This window comes from Loxodonta africana, chromosome 22, assembly GCF_030014295.1.
Source record: "Loxodonta africana isolate mLoxAfr1 chromosome 22, mLoxAfr1.hap2, whole genome shotgun sequence".
Classification (NCBI taxonomy): domain Eukaryota; kingdom Metazoa; phylum Chordata; class Mammalia; order Proboscidea; family Elephantidae; genus Loxodonta; species Loxodonta africana.
In genome coordinates this window covers 17,208,687-17,225,040 of record NC_087363.1, presented here as the reverse complement: position 1 = coordinate 17,225,040, position 16,354 = coordinate 17,208,687, and the positions used below count along the sequence as shown (strand labels likewise).

Genomic DNA, 16,354 nt, shown 5'->3' with positions numbered 1-16,354 from the left:
TGTGGCTTTTCCCGTTTCACAGATGAGGAAACTGAGGCTCAGGGAGGGTAAGGGAACTGCCTAAGCACATCTAGAAGATGCCTGCTTGCCCAGGTCTCTGACACCCGAGAACACCCTTACTGCCCACCCCCCCACCCCCGCAGCCATCACTTCCACCTTAAGTAGAAAATGAGGAGCTACAGCTTGGTGGTTTCTAAGGGTCTCTCTCCTCAAGTCTGAAACCCAGTTTAAGACCATATTCATTTCCTCACAGGTGGGCTTGCAGGTGGCTTGGGGCATTCCCTTTGGAACAAGAGTTTGAGTCCTGTTTTGCCCACTCAGTTCTGTAGCCTTGGGGACACTTTTCAACATCTATGAACCTCTTTCCTCTTCTGCAAAATGGAGAGCGCATATCTATAGGGGTGTCAGCGAGACAACAGGATGCATGCCGGGGGCGTATTACAGCACCTGGCACAAAGGAAACGTTGTTAGCTGTGATCCCTGACTCATGGCAACCTCCCGCATGATGGAACACAACGCTGTGCTGAAACCTGCTCAGCATCACAGCAACGTGCAAGCCTCAGCTGACAGATGGGTGCTGAGGAAGCATGAGGTGCACTGGCTGGGAACTGAACCCGGGTCTCTTGCACGAGAGGCAAGAATTCTACCACTGAACCACCAATGCCTCCCCAGTAAACGTTAGCTGTCATTACTGCAGTCGTTCCCAAAGGTGCCACTGACACCCAGGGCAGTTTTCCCCCATGCCCCACTCCTCATGTCTGTCTAGCTCCACCACTGGATGTCCTGGGGTGGGAAAGCACCCCTGGCTCCTGTTAGGCTCCAGATCCACCAGGTCCAGGACGGTTCAGTCTCCGAGAGGCGGGGTAGGGCCCAGCAGGCCATGTTTGCAGCCCAGCAAATGTTCCCGGAGCCTTGTTTTTTGTTCTGTTGCTGGGCCATTTGTTTTTATAGCTTATCGTTTCTGCAGGGGGGCTTTGAAAGGCTGCCATTGCTCCAGTGGATGTTTCCGGTTCACCTCCATCAAGCCACATTTAATGAAAACCAGTTTAAGGTCTTCTTTCTCATAAAATGTCTCACTGTTGTTCCAGCAGCTCCTCTTTGGAAATAATGAAGATGAACGCTCCCACCGTGGGGTAGCACACTACACCCCCGGCTGCAGGAGAGCTTGCCTCAGCGCCCAGGATGTTTCAGAGACGGGAAAAGGCAATTACAGTCTCTACTAGGGAGGAAGGGAAGCATGAGGCCTGGGCATTCTACATGCTGCAGATGGAGGGACTAGAGCTTGGGCTCCCTGTCTCCTCTCACGCGAATTCTTGTCAAATCAAAGAATATTTGCTGCAGAAGGGGGTGTTCTATAAGCCTCTTGCCTCTCAAAAAATATTTGGGGCCCAGAGAGGTGAAGAAACAGAGCTAATGCCACACAGCAGAGCTGGGTTAGTTGGGGCAGAGCTGGGAAGAGAAGCCAGTTGTCTAAGGTTCCATCTAGAGCTGTTTCTGCTCAAGCTCAGGAGACAGGATCAGGGGGCCTTCTCCGTGTTGTCAGGCCTCCTCCAGGCCGGGGGAATCTGAAGAAGATCTGCTTGGTCTGCAGCAGGGGCCAACCTCTCTGGGGAAGCAGCAGCTGGCAAACAGAGGAGACTGCCTCTGAATAAAAACCCAAGGATTTTAGATGTATGCACTCGAATGCTGGGCTGAGACGCCTGCGGCCCTGGCATTCCGGGTGCCTACCAGGTGATATGAATGCCTGTGTGGGAGACGGTGCCCCTGCAAACATGCGACTTGGGAAATGTATGACAGAGCACAGCTGGAAGAAAGGGACTCTGTGCTTCTTCCCGGATATACACGTGTTAGCACATATTCGTCGTAAATAAGTCATTTCATCACTACTCTATCAATTGATTGTTTTGTCCACTGTTGCAGGAGATAAAAGGGTTATGTATAGTTGATTAGGAAACCCTGGTGGTGTAGTGGTTAAGAGCTACAGCTGCTAACCAGGGGTCAGCAGTTTGAATCTACCAGGCGCTCCTTGGAAACTCTATGGGGCAGTTCTACTCTGTCCTATAGGGTCGCTGTGAGTCGGAATTGACTGAACAGCAACAGGTTTGGTTTTTTGGTTTATAGTTGATTGATCTAAGTTCTGTACAAAAGCAATGTGGACTTTTAAATGTGTCTATACAGTTGCTTCTAATTTCTCTGTCATTCCATCCGCCATGCTTGCTCTCACTTAAGCTCTTTTCTTCTGGTTGGAAAACAAGAGTGGGAAGGAACTGCCCATGCTGAAGCCTTCATGTGGACCTGACATACAAATGTCAGCAAGGAGGTGATATGGGGCCCAGATGAGAAAAGGGCTGAGCCGGAAGTAAAAGCATGAAAATTCTCCCTCCATTCCAGCCCTGGCACTCAAAAGCTGTGTGTCTTTGTTGCGATGGCATATGTTTTGTTAAGCATATTTTCACCACAATAAAAAAACAAAAAAAAAGCTTTGTGTCCTTTGATAGGTCACTCAGCTTCTCCAGGACTCAGTTTTCCCATCTGTAACCTAGGTGGTTGCTTGAGATTGCTGTTGTTAGGTGCCCTGGAGTTGTTTTGACTCATAGCAACCCCACATGACAGTTAGACTGATCTATAGGGTTTTCCAGGCTGTAATCTTTACGGGAAAGGAGCCTGGTGGTGCAGTGCTTAAGTGCTCTACTGCTGACCAAAAAATCAGCAGCTTGACCCCACCTGTGACTTCAAGGGAGAAAGATGCAGCAGCCTGCTTCGGTAAAGATTTACAGGCTTGGAAACCCTATGAGGCAGCTCTACTCTGTCTTATAGGATCACTATGAGTCAGAATCGACTTGACGGCACAGGTTTGGTTTTTTCTTTATAGCAGCAGACCACCATCTCCTTCTCTGGCAGAGCTTCTCGGGGGGAATTGAACTGCCAACCTTTCAATTAGCAGCCAAGTGCTGAACCACGGTGCCACCAGGTCACCTTTGCCTTAGATGAGGGGTCACAAATGCACAGTCTTCACTTGGGCACTAGGCAGGCAACCGTCATGGGAGTGGAGGGAACTGGCAAACTGACGAAGAGACCGTCCACCAACGAAAGGGGGCAGCCACCATCTCTGCTCCAGCCAACTGTCGTTTTTCATTTTTGAGAAATGAAGACCACAGGGGCTAGATCTTCCATCTCTCAAGAGCAACTAGAAATCTCAATTTGTATGCAAACTCCCAAATTCTTAAATCTTGGCAACAGGATCAGATGCTTAAGACGCTGTGCACGCAGGTCAAATAAAATCCAGTTGCTGATCTCTAAAGTACCCCGTTTTAAAAGTCCATGACCCACATTTCTCTCTTCCAGAAAAAAGCAGAGGTGTGTGTTAGGCAGAGAGTTGAATTTGTCTGCACACGATGGGAGCTGGAGCCCTGGATTCACCACATGCTCAGAGAACAGGTCCTCTCCAGTGCTTGATTTCTTTGTCTACGGAGCAGGGGTGTGATACCTGTCCGGCTGTTCCACTGGTGCGGCGTGAGGATTAAATCAGGCTCCCTTCTGCAAAGGCACTCGTGAAGGGTAGAGCGCCATGCCCTGGTTATTCTCATTATCTACAAATTCTTCTCTTCACACTGGAGACCCCGGGGCCTAAACCTGGAACTAAGCAGCCATCTCCGAGGCTGCTCTCCCAAACCAAGATGCCGGAGACAATATGGAAACCAGATGGTGAGCAAACACCGCCTTACCTTTTTTTTCCCCTAGTGCTTTTGTAACTTTTCAAAGCTGTTCCACATTCATGAGCTCTGATATCACTAAACGCACAGCTGCCCTGCAAGGCTGATACAACAGGTATAATTACACGCCGGATGGGGAAACTGAGGCTTGGAGATCAGAGTGACTGGGCTACAATCCCAGAGAAAGGAAGTGGCACGAGACAGAGTCCCTGCGGCCTAGACTGCTGCCCACTGGTAATCTTTTCTGGGTGGTTTGGCGGCTTGCAAAAGGGATTCCTTTCTAAATGCAGGCTTAATACAAAGGGCCCTGCCCTCAGCGAGCACTGAGGCAGCCACAGCTGCTTGGTAAATATTACTTTTGGTAGCAGCAGCGATAACGGTATAAGCAGCAGCTACCCCAAGGCACTACCCTCTTGTCTGTGGAACTGCTGCAGCTGCCCACAGGGCTCCTGTTTCCCGTTTCACCAACCTAACCAGTTAACCAGCTGTCATGGAGTTGATTCCGACGCACGGTGACCCCATGTGTGCCACAGTAGAACTGTGCTCCGTTGGCTTTTCAACAGCTGCTACTCTAGAAGTAGATCACCAGGCCTTTCTTCCAAGGTGCCTCTGGATGGACTCAATCCACCAGCCTTTTGGTTAGCAGTTGAGCACATTAACCGTTTGCAACACTGAGGGATTCCTTTACCAACCTACTAAACCTAAAATCCGAGTCATCTTTTCAAAAGGCAAATCAGATTCTCTCTTTCTCTCTCTCTCACACACACACATCCACCCTCGCAACCTTCACTGGCCTTGTGCTCCCTCTCTCTTGACACGGGCATTTTGCCGTAATACGCACCTCCTTCTCTCCTTCTTCAGGGTCTCTGTACTATCTATTCTCCCTCAGTCAGAGGGTCAACGCCTCCAGGAAGCCCTCCAGGAAGCCCCTGCTAGGTCATTCCTTTGTGATGATCATCATAGAATTCTGGTCCTTCCCTCCATAGCCCTTATCCCAGTTTGTGATCATTTCATTGAGCTCCATCTTACACACTCAAATCTAAGCTGCTCAAGTGCGAGCATCTCATCTCTTTATATTCAATATCGTAACTCCAGCACCAGGGATGGTGTGTAGTCAATATCGGTAGAGTTGATGCATAAATAAATCTGTAAATTAGGTTACACACATTCTCTCCTCCCCAAGCCCCATGTGACAGCTGCTATAAATTGTCCCTTGTTGCAGATGGGAAGGCTGAGATTCTGAGAAAGTCAGTGACTTGCCCAAGTTCATGCAGCTCGTAACAGACCGAGGTAGGGTTCACCCACAGTTGGCCTGATTTCCAAATTTCCGAATACACACCCTGTGAGAAAATAATATGGTAAACCTCCATGTACTCATCACTCACATCCAACAGTTAGCAAGAATGTGCCACGCTTGCTTTAGCTATCCATAACCATTGAGTCGATTCCAACTCATAGTGACCCTATAGGACAGAGTGGGACCGCCCCCATAGGGTTTCCATTGAGCAGCTAGTGGATTTGAACTGCCAACCTTTTGGTCAGCAGCCGAACTCTTAACCACTGCGCCAACAGGGTTCCTAAAAAAAAAACCTAACCTAACCTGTTGCCCTTGAGTCAATTCCGACTCATAGTGACCATATAGGACAGCGTGTAAGTGCCCTATAGGGTTTCCAAGGAGCGGCTGGTGGATTTGAACTGCCAACATTTTGTTTGGCAGCCGAACTCCTAACGAGTGCACCACAGGGCTCCTCCAGGCCTCCTAGCATCCCTTTTTTTTTTCTGTTGCTAAAGTATTTTGAACCATACTCCAAACCCCATATGGTTATACCCTTATCTACTTTAGAACCCAAGCCTGCCCAACTGTAAGCATGCTCACAGCCCTGCACCTCCAAGAGCTGGCTACCGTCTCTGACTCTGAGAAAGAGAGAAACCTGCCCTCTCCAGGTGCACTGAAGAGGCTTCAGTGCTGGGGCCCAATCTGCACTGCAGGGGGATAGGGGTTGGGGGATGGGGCGCCAAGGGGCTGGAGGAAGGAGGGAAGGTCTGGTCTGTGTGATTTTGAGGATGGCTTTAATAAGCAGTTTCTTTTATGCTCCAACAAGTCTACAGATCAGCTGATGCTGGCCAGGGGCAGGGAAGGGGATAGGGATCACAGCACGCACCTTCTCTGGAAAATCACTCTCGGGTTTCCCATGGCCATGCATGAGTTTCATTTTCAAGTTGTGCCTGCCTGTTCCCCCTCCTGTTTATGCTGTCTCCTCCTTCTTCCTCTCCTTCCTCCTCCCCCTCCTTCTCCTCCCACTTTGAGGAGTCTGGACTCTCAAGCACCAGAGAATAAAAAAGAGAATGGGACCCATTTAATCTACCATATTTACAAGCTGCATAGACAAAGACGGTGAATGAATCATGGAAAAAATGCACTTTATGTGAAAAAGTTCATTACATGGCTTTGTTCTATGAAAATTGCCTGGTGTAACTAACCTGACCTGAGACTATGGGAAAAAAAAAAAAGGGAGAGAGGGGGAAAACAAGGCACCCCTGCACATGCTCTTGCTGGCAGGGAAATCCCATAATTCTCTATCAACATCCTCCTAATTTCTATTTGTTTACAAACACTGGATGGCACTTTCCTTCAGGGAAAAGATGCAGGGACTCACTTTATGTCGCTTTCTAATCACCTCCTCCTTTAAAACAAAGTCTAGTTTTTAAATTGTCCAAATGGATTTAAGAACTAGAGTTAAAAGCTGACCAACTGAAGTCATTCTTTTCTTGTTGAGTGGTCAATTTGTAATCATTCTTCTGCTTCAGGGTCATTTTGTTTGGCTTCTGTAACTTAATAATTTCACGTTGTTATCATTGTGGGACTTCTAACAGCTAGTTATTAAAATGCACTGAGCATCGTGCTAAACGCCCGACATTAATAATTTTGTTTAACCCTCCTAACAGCCCCAGGGGACACGCAGGCTTTGTGAAGTTAGTAGCAGGTTAGTAGCATGTCACTGAGCTAGGAAACTTCACAGCCAAACCTCTGCATTGTTAGAATTCTAATTTCCTAAGTTAAAAGACGCCCACGTGTCTGTCAGTTTGTCGTACTGTGGGGGCTTGTGTGCTGCTGTGATGCTGGGAGCTATGCCACCGGTATTCAGATACCAACAGGGTCACCCATGGAGAACAGGTTTCAGCTGAGCTTCCAGACTAAGACAGACTAGGAAGAAGGACCCAGCAGTCTACTTCTGAAAAGCATTAGCCAGTGAAAACCTTATGAATAGCAGCAGAACATTGTCTGATATAGTGCTGGAAGATGAGACCCCCAGGTTGGAAGGCACTCAAAAGATGACTGGGGAAGAGCTGCCTCCTCAAAGTAGAGTCCACCTTAATGATGTGGATGGAGTCAAGCTTTTGCGACCTTCATCTGCTGATGTGGCATGACTCCAAATGAGAAGAAACAGCTGCAAACATCCATTAATAATTGGAACCTGGAATGTACGAAGTATGAATCTAGGAAAATCGGAAATCGTCAAAAATGAAATGGAACGCATAAACATTGATATCCTAGGCATTAGTGAGCTGAAATGGACTGGCATTGGCCATTTTGAATCGAACAATCATATAGTCTACTGTGTTGGGAATGACAGCTTGAAGAGGAATGGTGTTGCATTCATCGTCAAAAAGAACGTTTCAAGATCTATCCTGAAGTACAACGCTGTCAGTTATAGGATAATATCCATACACCTACAAGAAAGACCAGTTAATATGACCATTATTCAAATTTACGCACCAACCAGTAGAGCCAAAGATGAAGAAATAGAAGATTTTTATCAGCTGCTGCAGTCTGAAATTGATCGAACATGCAATCAAGATGCATTGATAATTACTGGTGATTGGAATGCAAAAGTTGGAAACAAAGAAGAAGGATCAGTAGTTGGAAAATGTGGCCTTGGTGATAGAAACAATGCTGGAGATTGAATGATTGAATTTTGTAAGACCAACGACTTCCTCATTGCAAATACCTGCTTTCACCACCATAAACAGCGACTATACACATGGACCTCGCCAGATGGAACACACAGAAATCAAATTGACTACATCTGTGGAAAGAGACGATGGAAAAACTCAATATCATCAGCCAGAACAAGGTCAGGGGCTGACTGTGGAACAGACCATCAATTGCTCATATGCAAGTTCAGGCTGAAACTGAAGAAAATCAGAGCAAGTCCACGAAAGCCAAAATATGACCTTGAGTATATCCCACCTGAATTTAGAGACCATCTCAAGAATAGATTTGACGCATTGAACACTAGTGACCGAAGACCAGACGAGTTGTGGAATGACATCAAGGACATCATCCATGAAGAATGCAAGAGGTCACTGAAAAGACAGGAAAGAAAGAAAAGACCAAGATGGATGTCAAAGGAGACTTTGAAACTTGCTCTTGAGCGTCGAGCAGCTAAAGCAAAAGGAAGAATTGATGAAGTAAAAGAACTGAACAGAAAATTTCAAAGGGCCTCTCAAGAAGACAAAGTATTATAATGACATGTGCAAAGAGCTGGAGACGGAAAACCAAAAGGGAAGAACACGCTCGGCGTTTCTCAAGCTGAAAGAACTGAAGAAAAAATTCAAGCCTCGAGTTGCAATAGTGAAGGATTCCACGGGGAAAATATTAAACGACGCAGGAAGCATCAAAAGAAGATGGAAGCAATACACAGAGTCATTATACCAAAAAGAATTAGTCGATATTGAACCATTTGAAGAGGTGGCATATGATCAGGAGCCAATGGCACTGAAGGAAGAAGTCCAAGCTGCTCTGAAGGCATTGGCAAAAAACAAGGCTCCAGGAATTGATGGAATATCAATTTAGACGTTTCAACAAACAGATGCAGCGCTGGAGGTGCTCACTCGTCTATGCCAAGAAATATGGAAGACAGTTTCCTGGTCAACTGACTGGAAGAGATCCATATTTATGCCTATTCCTAAGAAAGGTGATCCAACCGAATGTGGAAGTTATAGAACAATATCGTTAATATCACACGCAAGCAAAATTTTGCTGAAGATCATTCAAAAACGGCTGCAGCAGTGTATCGACAGGGAACTGCCAGAAATTCAGGCCAGTTTCAGAAGAGGACGTGGAACCAGGGATATCGTTGCTGATGTCAGATGGATCCTGGCTGAAAGCAGAGAATACCAGAAGGACGCTTATCCGTGTTTTATTGACTATGCAAAGGCATTCGACTGTGTGGATCATAACAAACTATGGATAACACTGTGAAGAATGGGAATTCCAGAACACTTAATTGTGCTCATGAGGAACCTTTACATAGATCAAGAGGCAGTTGTTCAGACGGAACAAGGGGATACTGATTGGTTTAAAGTCAGGAAAGGTGTGCATCAGGGTTGTATTCTTTCACCATACCTATTCAATCTGTATGCTGAGCAAATAATCGGAGAAGCTGGACTATATGAAGAAGAGCGGGGCATCAGGATTGGAGGAAGACTCATTAACAACCTGCGGTATGCAGATGACACAACCTTGCTTGCTGAAAGTGAAGAGGACCTGAAGCACTTACTAATGAAGGTCAAAGACCGCAGCCTTCAGTATGGATTACACCTCAACATAAAGAAAACAAAAATCCTCACAACTGGACCAATGAGCAACATCATGATAAATGGAGAAAAGATTGAAGTTGTCAAGGATTTCATTTTACTTGGATCCACAATCAACAGCCATGGAAGCAGCAGTCAAGAAACCATTGCATTGGGCAAATCTGCTGCAAAGGACCTCTTCAAAGTGTTGAAGAGCAAAGATGTTCACCCTGAAGACTAAGGTGCGCCTGACCCAAGCCATGGTATTTTCAATCGCATCATATGCATGTGAAAGCTGGACAATGAATAAGGAAGACCGAAGAAGAGTTGACGCCTTTGAATTGTGGTGTTCGCGAAGAATATTGAATATACCATGGACTGCCAAAAGAATGAGCAAATCTGTCTTAGAAGAAGTACAACTCAGAATGCTCCTTAGAAGCAAGGATGGCGAGACTGCGTCTTACATAGTTTGGACATGTTGCCAGGAGGGATCAGTCCCTGGAGAAGGACATGATGCTTGGCAGAGTACAGGGTCAGCGGAAAAGAGGAAGACCCTCAACGAGGTGGATTGACACAGTGGCTGCAACAATGAGCTCAAGCATAATAACGATTGTAAGGTTAGCGCGGGACGGGGCAGTGTTTTGTTCTGTTGTGCATAGGGTCGCTATGAGTCGGAACCGACTCAACGGCACCTAACAACAACAAGTTAAAAGAGGAAAGAAGAAGTCCCTGGATCGTGTAAATACTTAACAGGCTTAGGTGCTAAAGGACAGGTTGGAGATTTGAATAGATTCAGAGGCGCCTTGCAAGAAAGGCCTGGAGATCTACCCCTGAAAAGTCAGCCATTGAAAACCCTATGGAGCACAATTCTACTCTGACATGCATGGGGTTGTCATGAGTCAGAGCTGACTCGATGGCAACTGGTAACTAAAACCCCCCAAAAACCCCGTTGCCATCGAGTCGATTCCGACTCATAGTGACCCTAAAGGACAGAGTAGAACTGCCCCGTAGGGTTTCCAAGGAGTGGCCAGTGGATTTGAACTGCCGGTCTTTTGGTTAGCAGCCATAGCTGTTAACCACTGCACCACCAGGGTTTCCTAACTGGTAGGAACTCACTGGTAACTCACTGGTAACTAGTAAGTAAAAAATAGGATAGGATACTGACTATGTTATTAGTAACTGAATTGTCTCTAGGAATACGAATGATGGCGATTTCAATTTCTTCTTTAAGTATCATTAAATTTTTTAAATTTTCTGTCACAAATCACAGCATATTGTTTTTCTATTTTGTTTTGTGGGAAAAGTATAGGGTAATCCTGCCTGGCTTATCTAGGAAAGGCTGGGTGTCTTCCATAATGTTTGCAGATCCATCTAAGAGGACCGAACGTGGATCTCTGCGGTATTCTTCACATGGTACAGTTGAATGCCGTATTCTAGGATGCAGGAGGCTGGGGCTAGCGATGGCTGTCCACCTCATCACCCATGATTACCCAGGGAAACTTCTTCCCTTCCCCATGTCTCACCTTTCTCATCTGTAAAATGAGACTAATGAATTGAAATGGCTTTTAAGGACCTTTCTGGCTATAAACTTTAACCTACCCTAACCTAACCGATAACCATTGAGTCAATTCCGACTCAAAATGACTCTACAAGGCAGAGCAGAACTGTCCCATAGGGCTTCCAAGGCTGTAATCTTTATGGAAGCAGACTGCCACATCTTTCTCACGCAGAGCAGCTGGTGGGTTTGAACTGCCAATCCTTCGGTCCTTAGCAGTTGAGCGCTTAACCACTGTGCCACCAGGGCTTCTTTGTAAACTTCTACAAGCCTTTTAATTGCTTATGAAATGCCCTTGATGGCCTCTCTGTCATCAAATATTCAAAGGCCTTGCTTTATGGGAGCGCACTATAGCCTTAATAGGTAGGAAGGATCTTTAGGTATTTCCTACAAAAGTTTGGTGATTTGAACCCACTTAGCAGCTCTATGGAAGAAAGATGTGGCAGTCTGCTTCCGTAAAGATCACAGCCTAGGAAATCCTATTGGGCAGTTCTACTCTGTCACATGGGGTCGCTATGAGTTGAAATGGACTTGACAGCGTAACAACAACCCTTTTATTAGGGATTTCAAGAGGGGTGCTGTGAGGACACCCAAGGACTTAGTAGCCAGGCTGCAGCTGGCCTCTTAGGGACTGAGACAGGAGACACAGGCCTTTATTTTCAGGAGACACCCTCTATAGGGGAGGGAGGGTCCCAGGATGCTCTGATGTGCTTCTTCCTCTCCCACCAGAGAGCACTTCAGAAGGCAAGCGAGAAGGAGGCTGGCTCCTGCAGGGATAGCCTTGGAAGCTCCCTCAAAGACAAAACAAAGCCGCTTAGAAACTGCATGGTTGTGATTTTTCTCTGCTGCTTCCCAGGGGGCTGGGCTTGCATACAGGCACGTGGCCCCTGCTGTGGCTGCTCACGTTCAAAACCAAGAGCTGAGGCTGAGTCCAGGGGCACCGCCACCCTCATCTCGGAGTACCTGGGTTCTCAAGGCCATCAGACCTCCGTCCACCCAGGCCCCAGGAGAGGCTGCAGCTGCTCTGCCTGCTGGGCCTTCATCTCACACCCTGGAAAAGAAGGTGAGGCGTGAAGCCGGCCCAGAACCCTGGCTCCCAGACAGAAGCTTCACCTACTCTGTGGATCCCATTTCCCACCACCACACACAGTCACCTTGGGGGATCTGCACTGGGTGTCTCAGGAAAAAATCAAAATGCAGGCCGGAATAACAGGAATAATCCTAATAATCTGAGGCACGCTGCCCTTGCTAACAGGACCATAAAGGGCATTTGTTTCTAATTAAACACCAAAACCCTAAACCTTTCAACTCTGCATACACAACTACTGTAAATGTTTATGAAAAACGGGAAATTCTCGTTTAATTCAAACCACGCCAGAAATGTGTTTTCGTTGTCTCGACCAGTGGAGAAGCCCTATCAGCCCCAGCTTCAACACATCTGAGCTTTACATTAAGAAAGGACACAGACCTGCTAGCGAAGCTCCACCCTGGGCAGACCTGTGCTGGCAAATGGCATCTCTTCACCATAGCCAGCCTCTCAAATGAGTCTAGAGCAAACACCCAGAGAATCTTCCAGAAAGACAAATGGTATCAGAGGTGCTACCATTTTGGGGAGAGGGTCACAGATGCGTCAGAAATGGATTAGGCTGCCCACCAAAGTGGTTAAGAGCAGAAGTTCTAGAACCAGACAACCTGGTTCAACCGCTTACCACTAGGGCGACCCTAGCAAAGGAAACTTTCTGAGTCTCTGTTACTTCAGGGATCACTGTGACAGTTCAGTGAGATGAAGCCCTGAGCATGAGGGCCAGCCAGTCTGGTATGGTTCCCTCCTCACAAAGCTGGCTAAGTCAGGCAGAGAAGGAACGTTACTCAAGTGTTCATGCCCAGCTCTGGTGTATCTCCTGGCAGCAATTTCAATGCCCTTTCACACTCCTCAGGAAACACCCTGTTTTCTTGTTGTTGTTGGTAGCTGCCATCGAGCTGGGTCCAACTCATGACACAGTGGAATGAAATGCTGCCTTCTTCTGTGCCATCCCCATAATCGGTTGCGTCCTATAGTTGTGATCCACAGGGTTTTCACTGACTGATTTTCAGAAGTAGATCTCCAGGCCTTTCTTCCCAGTTCACCTTAGTGTGAAAGCTCTCAGAAACCTCTTCAGCATTATAGCCAACATGCAAGCCTCCACTGACAGATGGCTGGTGGCTGTGCCTGAAATGCACTCACCTGGAATGGTACCCGGGTCTCCTGCATGGAAGGTGAGAATTCTACCACTGAATCACCATTGCAGCCGTGTAAATACCCTCAGAGAGCTGCTGAAATTGCATGCTGAACTCAGGAAGTGGGTCAGAAAGGATGGTTTTAGAGAGCCGCCCTTGCAACAGTTCCAACATGACCATGCTCAAGAATGTGTGGAAGCCTCCAGTGCCTCTCCCTGCAAAACCTCAAGCCGAAGCTCACAGCACAAAAAGGCCATCGTGCTGATGGCCTCATGGGGCTGCGGAAATTCCCAGGACAGAGGGAGTCTCTGCCTTCTTAATCAAATATGGAAGTCCTCCTCCCTCGGAGACAGACACTTCCTCTCTGCTGAGAAGGGCAGAGCAGGGAAGGCGCCTTAGGGGCTTGCTTGACTGTATTTTCTAACTTCTCAGACAGACTTAAAAACTGGGGGATTTCCTTTGTAGGACTTTGGGGAGGAGGGTTGGGAACTAAAATCTGGAGCTGAATCATTCCTTCTTTCACTCCCTGAATATCCCCTGTCTAATAGTGTCAACAGTGGCCTTTCAATAACAAAGCAGTCCACCCTTCCAGTGCCCCCAAATGAAGCCACATTACTTGTAACTGAAAAGAAGGTGGTATTAAGTGGGCCTGGGTTTTTACCCTATGGCATCCATGTACTACCTACAGGAAGGAAGCCCAAATTCCCACCTCCTCCACTTCCTGTCTATAAGCCCCACCCCAGTTCTGGACATAAAGCATGTGACCCCTCCTGGCCAATCACAGTATCACCCTCCTTGGCCCACAGTGACTCAGTGGAACCCAGGGAGACGAATTGAGAATGTTGCTGGGACTATGGGAAGAGAGGCACTCTGTCTCTTCACCAGTGGACCTGAATCTGGAAGGATGATGTCTGGTGGCCACCTTGCTAGGAGGAGAAGCCTGAGGAAGCAACAAACACACAGGACAGCACAGGCCTGGGGGTGGGAATTGGGGAGAAACCAGGTCCCGACGACATCATTTGAGCCCTGGGATCCTGCCACGCTTGCAGATCTCAATCTTGCAATTTCACAAGTTCAAAGACACAAAGCCTATTATTAACATCCAAGCAATATTTGCTGAAAGCCTCCACTGTGCCTAGCACTGTGCTGAATGCATGATGGGACACCAGGATACACACACACACACACACACACACACACACACACACACACACAGAGTTTGCAGTCTTTAGGGGAGAAGAGACATGGGCCTGAGTGACTATCATATCAAGAAAAACATAACAAATGCTGAGACAGTGGGATCAAAGGTTCTACTGACACACAAGGGGTGAGAGTTTACTTCTGACTAATGGCCCAGGGGAAGGGTCCCCAGAGACGGCATTTTAGCACTGCTTTGAAGAAAGTTGGGATTTTACAAGCAGAAGTTGCAGTGGGATGTGGCAGATGGTACCCCTGACGGAGTAAAGGTGAGGAAGCCGTGCTCTGGAATGGCTAACAGACAAGCATCAGGGGAGACAGCAGGGGCAGACAATGGGAATTCTGTAGGGTCTTGGCCCTCCCTCTCAGAGCACCTCCCCCTTGCCCCCCCCCCCCCCACACCCAGGATCCTCACCATTCTGTAGCCATTATGGCTGAAGTTCTGCCATCTTGGGCTGCTGGAGGCAATGGTTTCTATAACAGATTTCAGGCTACAAAGAATTTTAGCTTTTGCTTATTCTGGCCTTTATATATAGAGTGGTTGTCAAGCGCACTCTGCTACCTCTGAAAATTAAATAGTTCAGTTGATATACCCCAAAGGCCGCCTCCAGCATAAAGCCACACAACGTGAGCAGGAAATCCATCTAGGAGAAGATGGCAAGGAGCACGCCAGTCAATACCTTGTGTGGTATCCTGCCAACCGCTTCTCACTTCACGGTTTCCTTGCTTTCTGCAACCCCTTTGGCCTCCAGGCACAGGACCTTTGCACACGCTTTTCCTTCTGTCTGGATCACCACCCTTTACCCAATCAACTCCTACTCATCCTTCAGATCACAGCTCAACTGCCACTTCCCCCATGGAAGCTCTCCTGGTATAGGGATTAAGGACAAGGGCTCCAGAGCCAGAATACCTGAATTTTAATCTCGGCTCCAATGCTTACTAGGTGTATGGCTTTTCTGAGCTTCTGTTCCTCTGTTTTCTCATCTGTAATATTGATATCATAATGGAGAGGCTCAATGATGGCAATAGTGTTGGCATATAATAAACACTAAATAAATGTAAGCCATTTTCATATGACTTTAGAGTGCCAAATTCCTCGCTTCTCTGCCTCTTCATAGTTGCGTTTTAATGTATTTGTGTGATCCTTTGATTAACGTCTGTTTTTGCCAATTGACTGAAAACCTGCCGAGGTGGGGCAATGTCTAGTTTTGCCCACCATTTTATCTTTAGCACTTAGTATACTGCTGGGTGTATAGTGGATACTTAATAAATATTTCAAGAATGAATAAATAAATCCAGGGTGGAAAAAAAGGGAGGTTCCAAATATTCTTATACCTTGCAGAAACTCTGACCTCAAGAAACTTTCTCTCCAAGTAACTCAGGAGCGAGATCTTGAAGTTACAAATATCTGTGGTTTCAAAGAGGAAGTAAACAGGCTTCAGAAAATGTCCAGCCACTGAGTTCCCTCGAGCAATTCATTTCCTCTTTAAAAATGGATACAAGTAAACAGAATACAAAACATAACTAATAATGCACAAATGCCAGAAGAGAAACTAGATAACTGGGAGCTCCTAAAAAATCAAACACTTATACTCATCAAAAGACTTCACCAAAAGAGTAAAAAGAAACCTACAGACTGGGAAAAAATTTTTGGTTATGATACATCCGATCAGGGTCTAATCTCTAAAATGTACAAGACACTGTAAAACCTCAACAACAAAAAGACAAATAGCCCAATTTAAAAAATGGGCAAAGGATATGAACAGGCACTTCACCAAAGACATTCAGGTGGCTAACAGACACATGAGGAAATGCTCATGATCATCAGCCATTAGAAAAATGCAAATCAAAACTACAACCAGATAGCATCTCACCCCAACAAACCTGGCATTAATCCAAAAAGCACAACATAATTGTCGAAGAGGTTGTGGAGAGGCTGGAACACTTATACACTGCTGGTGGGAATGTAAAATGGTACAACTGCTTTGGAAATCAATTTGGCGCTTCTTTAAAAAGCTAGAAATAGAAGTACCATATGATCCAGCAATCCCATTCCTTGGAATATATCCTAGAGAAATAAGAGCCGTCAGAC

The 16,354-nt window shown here is 46.6% G+C and overlaps 1 non-coding gene across 1 annotated transcript; it reads right to left on the bottom strand.

Moving 5' to 3' along the window:
* Window positions 1-593: 593 nt before the first annotated feature.
* On the bottom strand, window positions 594-664 carry TRNAE-CUC (transfer RNA glutamic acid (anticodon CUC)). The gene has a single exon. It is a non-coding gene; the product is annotated as a tRNA-Glu (tRNA).
* Window positions 665-16,354: the final 15,690 nt, after the last annotated feature.